The 11,292-nt window shown below is 47.0% G+C and overlaps 1 protein-coding gene across 1 annotated transcript in view; it reads left to right on the forward strand.

The window, feature by feature from the left end:
- The first annotated feature begins 9,636 nt into the window (after positions 1 to 9,636).
- The window catches only part of TCF7L1 (transcription factor 7-like 1 (T-cell specific, HMG-box)), a 131,990-nt gene continuing 130,334 nt past the window's right edge, over positions 9,637 to 11,292 (forward strand). Inside the window, exon 1 of the mRNA XM_008567060.1 lies at positions 9,637 to 9,689. The gene's annotated coding sequence lies outside the window, so the exon portion shown is untranslated. The remainder of the gene's footprint in view (positions 9,690 to 11,292) is intronic.

Genomic DNA, 11,292 nt, shown 5'->3' on the forward strand with positions numbered 1-11,292 from the left:
GTCACAGCATGCCTGGTTGTGGGAAGGGGGTCCAGTCCCTGGCTGCTAGCCCTGGGTCCTGGGGCAGGCCCCTAGGCATCAGTGGTGTGCCTGTGTGTGGGAGTGGGGTCTGGTCCTTGGCTCCAATCCTCGGGTTCCCAGGTGGGGCCCCAAGGTGCTGGTGGTGTAAGTGGTTGTGGGCGGGGGTCCTGCCCCTGGCTCCATGCCTCATGTCCCCTGGTGGACCCCAAGGCATTCGTGGTGTGTTGTGAGAGGGAGGTCCGGTCCCCTTCTCCATGCCTTGGGCCCCCAGGTGGGGCCCTGAGGCACTGTCACAGCATGCCTGGTTGTGGGAAGGGGGTCCAGTCCCTGGCTGCTAGCCCTGGGTCCTGGGGCAGGCCCCTAGGCATCAGTGGTGTGCCTGTGTGTGGGAGTGGGGTCTGGTCCTTGGCTCCAATCCTCGGGTTCCCAGGTGGGGCCCCAAGGTGCTGGTGGTGTAAGTGGTTGTGGACGGGGGTCCTGCCCCTGGCTCCATGCCTCATGTCCCCTGGTGGACCCCAAGGCATTCGTGGTGTTCCTCGGCCGGAACTAAGTTTTTGTCCTTTGCTTACTTCTAAAACGGGGGGACTTCCTGTGTGAACCAGTATTTGAGCTGTGTGGTTGAGCTAAATTGCTGCTTTGCTGCTGTTTCTCTAGGGAAGACTTTTTGTGCAGCTCATGGTTTAATGGTTGACATTATAGGTACTTCTGGCTCTCCAGATACTCGATGCACCTGGGTTGTGTAGAAACTCTGATCTGGGCCTGAGTTTTTTCATAGAACTGCACCCCATGCAGTTCTGCATTCCTGACCAGTCTCCTCTGAGTGGTCCTGCACTGATTGCGGGGCAGATCGGCTGTCCTTGCTGTGTCCCAGCATTCTCCTGGTGGGCCTGTCTCCCCCACCACCCGTGCTCCAAACACTTCCCATGGGACAGGCCCTGCACAGGTCCCTTGCGATGACTCACTGGCCTCTGAGCAGCTCCCCTTTTTCAGCTGTTCTGGCTCCTTGCTCCTGCGTGGGTCCATGGGAAGCCTGTTAGTGGTCTTGCTCTCCTGGGGGCCATCAAAGTCCTCTTCTCCCCTTCTGCCTCCAAGTAACTCCATCTAAAGGGCACAGCTGCGGCTTCTGCCAGCTCCTGCTCCACGAGCTCCAGTGTTAAAGCAGCCACGGCCTGAAACACTGAGAGCAGTTTTTTCTTTCTCTCATCGTGGTTTCTCCCGCCTTCATGAACTCTGTAGGTCTCTCCTCCTCTTCACCTGAGCTCCAGCGGCCCCAGCTTGGCTGACATTACATTTTTATAGTTGTAAATTGGTTGACTTGTGGGAGAGAGTGACACTGGGGACCGTCTATTTCACCATCTTGACCGGTAGTTCTCTGACACATTTCTTAGAACGTGTTCTCATTGTTAAGTGACACATGACTAAATTTGTACCTTTGTGCATATTCAGTCCATGGTGAATGGACGAGGATGATTTTCCACACTGAACTGAGCATCTGTGGTGATTAACTTGTGGTACCTGTACTCTGGGGTCATCCCCTTGGCCAGGTTGATGCTAGGACCCTGGCCTGAGAGCAGAAGCTGGAAGGGGGGTGCTGGGCCTGGCTGGGTCCTTTGAGGGCTAACTTGGAGGCCTGTGGTGGTCACCTGGAGTGCAGGGTGAGCAGTCTCAGATGGGAGACAGAGGCCAAGGGTCTAACTAGGCAGGTCTGGCAAGACAGGCCAGGTGTCGGGCTCCAGGCCTGGTGGCCTGCCCTGAGAAGAGAGGTTTGGAGATCAAAGCCCTGCGGTCCCCCAAAGGTGAGAATTATTGGCTCTCAGAATTCCCTGGGGCCTCTCTTTTTTTTGAAAGCACACATGCCTGACTCCTATGCCCATAATCTCTGGGTCATTGGGCCCTGGAACATGTATTTCTTTTTTTTTTTTCCTCCTGAATATTTTCTTTTTTCTTTCTTTTTTTTGGGGGGGAGTGGGCAGCTGGCCAGTAAGGGGATCCGAACCCCTTGACCTTGGTGTTACAAGGCTGTGCTCTAACCAGTTGAGCTGACTGGCCAGCCCCAATTTCCTAAAACCTCCCTTTTAAAAGTTGACACATGGACCGGCCCGGTGGCGCACTCGGTAGAGTGCGGCGCTTGAGAGCATGGTGGCGCTCCCGCCGAGGGTTCGGATCCTATATAGAGACCGGTCCGTTCACTGGTTGAGTGTGGTGCGGGCGCGACACCGAGGGTTGCGATCCTGTTACCAGTCACGATAAAAGACAAAAAGGAAGAAGAAAAAAAAAAAGTTGACACAGGGCTAGAGTTGAGACCTCTGCCTCTGGTGGTGGTGGATCCGAGGCTGCTCTACTGATATAGGAAGAAGCCAGTCCCAGCTGCAAGGCCAGGTGCTCTCTTACCCAGACCAGGCCATCCTTGTTAAATACCAGATTCATTCCAGCAGTGGTTCTCAAATTTTCTTGGTTTCTGAGAATGTATCTTCTCTGTTTCTAGCTGAAGAAAATCATTTCAGTCCATCATGGGTCAGGTCTTCCCGTGTGCTTTCATCCTTGTGGACGGCATTCTTGTTTCTTCTTTAAGATCATCTTTGGTCACCTTCTGTTGCCTTGGGGGCAGTAGCTTGACCTTGCCCCTAGGAGCATCTATATGTGTGTCAATTGTGGTGCTCTTTACTTTGTTTAGCAGCTGTCAGCTTCTTTCTGGAATGAGACTGTGAGCTTCTAGAAGTCTGGGTTTCTGATTTTGGTCCATCTTTGCTGTTTTAATGAAAGGATGAAAGGGCATTTTAACTCCTTTTTTACCACTATCCCTCCCGTTCATCAGAATTACTTGTCCAGCAGGTGGGCCGTGGTGGAAAAAAAGAAAAAGAGTTACTCGTCCAGTTAATACCCAGTAAAGGGCACCACAGACTGAACCTGTAGCAAACCAGACTCCAGACAGCCCTGGAGCATGCTCCCGAGAACCACTAAGATAAACACAAAATACACTCTCGCTGAGTTCTAAGAAGGAAAGGCCCTCAAAGGTCATAGGGTCCAGTGACTCTCTACCCTGGCTGTGCATTAGAATCATCTGGGGAGCTTTTTAAGAATGCTTACACCCAGCCCCCAATCCCAAAGATTTTGATTCAGCTGGTCTGGGGTGGGGCTCAGCTTTGCTGGAATTTTCTAAAACCTCCCCAGAGGCTTCTAATATGCAGCCAAGTTTGCAAACCACTGCTCTAGTTGAAAGCTCCTCACTGAATATTTGAATGAAAGGATTAAAAAAATCCATGCCTGGAGAGGTGATGGCCTCCCCATGAGACCATGGACTGGTGGTTAAGTTGCCAGCAGCTCATCCCTGGACTTCCTAAGCCCTCCATTGTCCAGCCCTGTCATCCAACAGACCTTGGCCTCAGACCATCTCTCCTGCCCAGAGACTAGAAGCAGATTCTGAACAGAATCTAATTTCGAATGGATCAGTGGCAAATATAAGAAGAACAGGGTACGACAGGCTCCAAATCAAGATCTCCTTGTTCCGGGCCATACATTTCATTTTGAATATTGTATTATTGTATTAATTAGCTAGGGCTGCCATAAGAAAGTACCACAGACTGGGTGGCTTAGACAACCAGGACTAAATGTCTCACAGTTCTGGAAGCTGAAAGTCCAAGATCAAGGTGCCAGCAGGGTTGTTCATTCTGAAGGCTGTGAGGGAAGGATCTGTTCTAGGCTTTTCTCCTTGGCTCATAGATGGCCATCTTCTCCCTGTTTCACGTGGTCTTCCCTCTGTGTGACTAAACCCCTCTTCTTATAAGGACACCAGTCATATTGGATTAGGGCCCACCTAAATGACCTCATTTAACTCGATTACCTCTGTAAAGACCTTATCTCCAAATACAGTCACATTCTGAGGTACTAGGGGTTAGGACTCCAACATGTCCTTTTCGGGGGGACATGATTCAAGCTTGCTGCAGCTTTTGAGAGCTGCCCACTCCTGCCCTCACCTTGCTCAAAGTACAGAGCCCAGGGCTGGTTGCTTGTCAGCATTCAACATGAACCTACCCACTGACTGCCTCTTGGTACCCTTGGAGGATGGTGGTTTATGTTCAGGCTGTCCCAGAGATGGATGTACTTTCTCTGATTTCCTCACAGTGGGAGGAGCAGCTGAGAGGCTGAAAGGACAGGGCACTGTGAGGGGTGGGCCTCTGCTGCCCAAGGTGAAGGCTGGAGTCAGGCCCTGGCGTTAAGCCTCAAGTGGAATGGATGTGTGAAAATTCTCTGCATGAGAGGATTTGTTTTGAAGTGATGGTACTTCTTTGGAATGTACTGCACTATCATTAGTGAACAGGTGAGGAGTGACAAGGGTGGGGAGATGAAGCAGCATTCCAGTCCTGTGGCAGCTGCTGAGTCCAGGGGTTCTTACCTAACTCTCCCCACAGGCAGAATTCAGGGGGGCTCCACAAACTTGAACGCTTCTTTGGAATGTACTGCACTATCATTAGTGAACAGGTGAGGAGTGACAAGGGTGGGGAGAGGAAGCAGCATTCCAGTCCTGTGGCAGCTGCTGAGTCCAGGGGTTCTTACCTAACTCTCCCCACAGGCAGAATTCAGGGGGGCTCCACAAACTTGAACAGAAAAAAATTACATTCTATTTCCACTAACTGAAATTTTGCATTTCCTTCAATTATGAATGTAGACAACAAAACCATAGAGATATTAGCAGTTCCTTTGACTGTCACTGATAGATGTCTCAAAATACTGCTATCCTTACCACAACTTCAAATTAAGGTGGTGTGGGTTCCCGAGCCCAGGCAGTGGGGGCGAAGGCTTTTGCCAGACCCCCTGACGTCTGAACTTAGCCCAGCAGTGACCAAGCCACCATTGGAAGCCCCCTGGTCTCCCCTATGGGAATGAGGTGGGTGCCACAGGCTTCAATCCCACCCCTCCTCCTTCCGTTCCATTTCCTTCCCCTTTCCCCTCTCCCTCTCCCTCCCAACTGCTCTGCAACAACATTATAAAATGTAAAAAATAATATTAAGAAAATTACGTTTTCTTTAAAAAAAAAAAATTAAGGTGGTTATGAGACCTACTGCTGGGTCTTATGTAATGGATTAAATATTACCATAATGAAAAATTTTTAATATTTCGATAACTGAATTTTACTGTGATTGGTTTCATTTGCAATGTGATCTATTTAATTTGTGCATTTAATTCTATTCTGTGGCATGGAAGAGGTTAGGGGACCTTTGGTTTGCATTTGTAGTAACTGCTTTCTGTCCCCAGTGAGTGAGTAAACCCTATAGATGGAGATAAGTCTAGATTATGTTCTTGACAATCACTTGATTTAGTTAAAACGTACAACTTTTCTTTTTGGCTTCTTGGGGATAAGCTGTGTGTATGTGCATTTGTGTGTGTGCATGTGCATTTACATGGACTTGGACTCAGCTTTTGAAAGATGCCAAGGATTAGGCAGACGTTTTAGAACAAGCCCAGCCTTAAATCTGCCCTCCAGTCTTGTTGGGTCCTGCTTGGGAAAGCTGGTCCCTGTCTCCAGCCGCTCAGTCTCCAGTGAGTGGGTCTGAGAAGGGCTTTTAGCAAAATAACCACCTACTCCTCCCATAGCCAAGTGCACCAAGACGTGATCTGCTGGGTCCCTGTGCAAGTGTGCAAACCCTGTGCCAGTGCCTGAGCTAACTGCCTGTGTTGGAGAGACATCACTGCTGGTTGGCAATGCTGGAGGACCAGTTCAGGGTGGCCTGAACATTTTTATGGGCCTGGTGGGCGTGAAAATGATCTGATAGTAGATGATTAGGTTTGTGGAACTTGGTTTGTTTTTTGGTTTTTTAAAATCTTTTATTTCAAAATAATTGTAAACTCATAGGTAGTTGTAAAAATAGTGCATAAGAGTCCTGAGAACTCTTTCCCCTGGCTTTGGTGACATTTTATGTAGCTGAAGTCCAATATCAAAACCAGGACATTGCCATTGGTATGCTACTGTTAACTAGACTACAGACCTTTGTTATCGTTATTTTTCACATATCTTTGTGTGTGTGTGTGTCTGTGTGTACAGTTCTGTGCAGTATTATCCCACATATAAATTGGTGTAACTACCACCATAATCATGATAGACTTGTTTAATGGGAACATATTTTCTAAACTTGGTTATGAGGCAAATAGTATAGTGAATTCTTATCAATTCTGTTCAACTGTCCTTCAGCCGCAGGACACAGTGGTGGTATAATATCTGCCTCCTGAGTCACCTATTTGTCAGGTCTGGGGCTGGAGGTGGTGACTTGACTGCAGGGCAGGGCCCCATAGCTGGTGCATGTGGATGCCTGGCATTGGACTCCAGTGGTTGTTACTTACAAGGTCCAGTTTGGACCCGGAGCACTGCAGCAGGAGTCTTATGTGGTGGTGGTGCTGGCACTTTGCAGGCACAAGCACTCCGAGTCCAGACCTGGGGAGCTGAGTCTGTTTCTCTGGGCTGGAGAGGAGGGATAAAGCAAGTGAGAATCAAGGAATAAGGGCACCAGCCACCCTCTAGGGGTTGAGAGAAGAGTTGTAGGACTCATAGGAGTTGAGGGGACAGGTAGGGAATAAAGAGAGGTGCTTTGGCTGGGCTTGGGCAGACATGGTGAAGGTTGTGGGGAAAGGTCATAGCTTGGTGGGCTATGGGGGTCTTCAGGGTCCCTGTCCCGTCCTTCCCATGCACAGTGGAACTGGCTGTGCTGAGTACAGTCCGATCTGGGAATGATATTTGCTCTGCTGTCTATAATGTTGTGAGATCGATTACCACAGTAAAAAAGAAGGTGATTGGTACAAATCCCAGAGCACACTCAAAACTAAGGTGATTTTTTTTTCCCCAAAGCCAGTCATGTGTTGTCTCTTTGACACCTCTCAGTTAACCAGGACACCTGATTAAACGGAATGCCACATTCTCCAACCAGAAAGGATAACAGTGTCGGTGTTTTAAAGCTTTAGACATTTGTCAGTGCTAGTATATGTGTTTTGGTTTTTATTTTTTGTTTGCTGTTTTTCCCAGTTTCTTTGGTTAAGGTTTTTGGCTAGGTACTTGCCTTTATAGTCGAAGGCAACACTCTGCTCCATACCTGAAAAGTCCACCCCTCGCCCCTGCCTTTTTTCCTGGCTGATTCTAGCAACGTAGGACTGGCTGGTGAGTAAGAGCTAGTATGTGGTACAAGACCAGCTCCCAAGAGCAAGTGTTATGTGCAACCACTGTGGAAAACAGTATGGAGAGTTCTCAAAAACTTAAAAATTAAAGAATTACCATAATTCAGCAATTCCACTACTGGGTATATATCCAAAAGAATTGAAATAAGTATGTTGAAGAGATATCTGCTCTCCTAAGTTTATTGTAGCATTATTCACAATAGCCAAGATATGGAATCAACCTGTGTCCATCGACAGATGAATGGATAAAGAAAATGTGGTACATACATACAATGGAATATTATTCAGCCTTAAAAAGGAAGGAAATCCTGCCACTTGCAATGGCATGGACCTGGAAGACATTATGCTAAGTGAAATGAGCCAGTCAGAGAAGGATAAATATTGCATGATCCTACTTATATGAAGAATCTAAATTAGTCAGATTTGTAGAAGCAGAATATAGAATGATTGCCAGAGAATGTGGGGAGGAAGAAATGGGAAGTTATTGTTTAGTGGGTGTGAAGTTACAGTTGTACAAGGTGAGTAAGTTCTAGATATCTGCTGTACAACATAGAACCTATAGTTAACAATACAGTGTTGTGCACTTAAAAATTTAAGAAGGTAGATCTCATGTTAGGTGCTCTTACCGAAAAAAAAAGGGGGAGACCTAAAGAAACTTTTGAAGGTGATGGACATGTTTATTACCCTGATTGTTTGTGGTGATGATAAAACAGGTGTATACACATGTCCAAACTCATCAAATTGTGTACATTAAATAGGTGCAGGTTTTTTTGTTTTGTATATCAATTATACCTCAACAAAACTTTAAAAATAAAGGAGCAAGTTCTGGGACACCAGACTGAGGAAAGGGAGGGAAAGAGAGAAGGATGGTTTAGACAGGCAGGCCTGTCACGGTGAACCCAGGTAGATGTTGGGGCAAGGGCCTGGGCCAGTACAGTATTGGGGTACCGGGGAGCTAGGTACTGCCAGGTCTGAGTACCACCCACTGCCTGGCAAAGCTGGGTGTAGACAGAACCCAAGAGCTACAACCCTGGGTATGTTATCAAAGGAAAGTCTTTGTTTGTTTGTTTGTTTGTTTGGTGGCTGGCTGGAAAGGGGATCCAAACCCTTGACCTTGGAATCCATTTGTAAATATAATTTTTGAAACTAAACTTGTGGCAGGAGGCCAGGGTTGCCGCAATCCCAGAAAAGAAATCTAATTGAGAACATCCTGCCTCTCTCCTCCATTCAGTTTTCCCCACCCATTCATATCAGTTCCATCTTCCAACAACATCTTGTAACTTCACTTCTGGGAAGGCTACGACTGCTCCTTTTCACTCACACACCACATCTAAACTTCCCTTTCGAATTCTCGAATTCTCGGGGCCTTCCATAGCCGACCTCACCCAGTCAGATCAACCTCACTTCTAATCAGTCCCACATTGATTAGTGGGACAGGCTATGACCCACTCCTTCCCACACATAGTGTGACTCTCTTTCCCTTCCAGACACCACCCCACAATATTCTGTCCCTTTTCTTCCTAACAACAGATCAACCTCACTTCTAATCAGTCCCACATTGATTAGTGGGACAGGCTATGACCCACTCCTCCCCACACATAGTGTGACTCTCTTTCCCTTCCAGACACCACCCCACAATATTCTGTCCCTTTTCTTCCTAACAATGTTGGCTTCGAGGACCTGAACTCCATGTTAGCCTGCTGTCCCTATTTTCTTATTTGTATCTCATGATCTAACACAATTGCTTTATTATATAATGATATTGTCCTATAACTTCTATACAATCTATGGGTGATGAGTGAACAAGACAAAGCATATTTTGTTGTTTCCTAATCATTTCTGTGCGTGGGCCTCGTCTTCCTAATAACTAGGGGAGGGCAGGGACCCTGTGCTGTATTTTTCATCCGTGCTGGACACCCGGTGCTGCCGTGTTTCTGCTCCTTCGATGCTTGCTGAGTGGTGGATACAGCCAGCTCCTATCATGGGGTGCCAGACAGCTCCGGTCTGGTTCCTTATTCTGCAGGCTCTTCCAAAGCAGACTGGAATTTATAATTACAGTAGTCATTAGCCTGGAATGCAAGGGGCTGGCAATCAGGATATTTTAGCTAACGTTTAGATTTTACTCGGGTGCAAGATCATCAGTTAAACTCATTTTGAAATAACTCTGAAAAATCAGAATTGGAAAAAAAAAAACCCCAACAGTATTTTCTTACTAAAAGCTGATGTAGCTGAAACCTGCTTTCTGCAAACTTGGGTTTGTAGCATGACAAGGTAGACTTGAAAGATGTGTATTTCAGAGGGAGGAAGATGAGATCCCAAGGGACAGCAGTTTGCTAACTCTCTGCAATGCTTCCTCAGCCCAGTGAGTGGATATGTCTACACTGCCTTCCTTTTGGTGTGGAGAGAGGAGCTGACTTTGCTCTGCTTGTTTGTCTTAGGATTGGGGCAGAGACTGTGTCTTCTATAGGTGGACCTCATTTTCAGAAGCATCCAGAATTTTCAACAAAGTGAGTAATCTTTGACTATAAAATCAAGTCAGTTTTGGAGGAAAATAAGTCATACATATTCATCAGAAGAAAACTGAGCAGTATAGAAAACTGAGATATAAAAAAAAAAAAAAATTAAGGAGCAAATAACTGTGCTCATGGTTTGGAGTATCAAACCATGGATTGTTCCTGGTTGCCATGATACCCTGTTCTAAAACAAGCCAGAATAGCCAATTATATTTAGTGGTGCCTCCTTGGTTACTTTTTTGCCACCGCCTTGGTGCTGGTATCCAAAGACTTCTTTTATTGTGAAGGGAGAGAGTTTTGTCTGATTCTTCCAGCCTCTCTGTCTGGTAATTGGAGCAGATTCTGTCTTATAAAAACCTTAGTACTGAACATCTCAGGAAAGAAAATGGTGCCCAGGAAATCTACCCAGAGTGGAGTTTTGAAAATTAGTTCTTCTGCCTGCACAGGAAGCCAGCACATAGGAGGTGTGATGGCAGTCTCTGTTTCTGTAGTCACTGCCTGAAAAGGAGCCTCAACAGGAGGACATCAGGTGGACTATGGACAGAGAATTCCTTTGGGTTTTCCTGCCTAGGGACACCTCGGAAAATGCACATCTCAAAATTAGTTCTGTATCCTCTTCCCAGAGGAATAATGAGGCAGTTGGTTTTTCAGACTGTGGGGGGAAGGATTGTCAAAATGTTTTAAAATGCAGATTCTTGGGCTTCCCCCTGATATTCTGATCCAGATTGGACAGGACTGGGAATCTACAAGAGCTCCTGGGGGGATTCTGACAACAGACAGGCTTGGAAGCCGTGCAATGGGTGCTCCTACACACAGGACCTAGCAGTAGACTTGAATGAGAAGATCTGCCTCTGTTAAGGACCTTTAGAGTTTCTAGCGTAAATATTAGGAATGCCAGGCCTCACCATAGAGTCCACATGAAATAGCCATTTTTGTAAGTCAAACACAGTTGATGATTAGCAATTCCATACAGTTCTACTGACAGGGCCCGGAGGGGAAGCTGACCTGGAGTTGTAGTTGAGCATCTCCTGTGTGCTAGCTTTGCAGCCTTAGCCAAGGAGTTTGGCTTCTCCAAGCCTCAGTATTGTCACCTCTAGAATGGGGATTGTGACATCTCCTTTGCCAGATTATTGTAAAGCGTAGAGATAGCACACATCAAGTGTCTTTGGTACTCATTAGCTGCTGTTTTATCCTGTTGGGATTACCTTCCCCACACTGCCCTAAAACACATCCGTTATTACTGCCTGAGTCCTGATGGCACCTCGAAGGGACCAGTTTCTCTGCCTTCGCTGCTCCTTGGTATTCTCCTGGACCATGCAGTGAGGTGGGCAGTGACCTCCCTCAAGGCCTGTTGGAAGTGTCTCCTTGATGTTGCCTCCAGAAGGCACTGATTCCAGTCACGTGTCCATCATGAGACCCCCCTCCCCCCCGCCATGGTACTTCCTATCTCACGTTGATGGAGTTTGGATGTGTTGTCCCCTCCAAAACTCATGTGGAAATTTGATCTCCAATGTGGCAGTGTTGGAAACTGATTGAGTCATGGGGGCGGATCCCTCATGAATGGATTAATGAGTGAGTTCTCACTCTGTTAGTTCCC

This window comes from Galeopterus variegatus, unplaced genomic scaffold (assembly GCF_000696425.1).
Source record: "Galeopterus variegatus unplaced genomic scaffold, G_variegatus-3.0.2 Scaffold289, whole genome shotgun sequence".
Taxonomy (NCBI): Eukaryota; Metazoa; Chordata; class Mammalia; order Dermoptera; family Cynocephalidae; genus Galeopterus; species Galeopterus variegatus.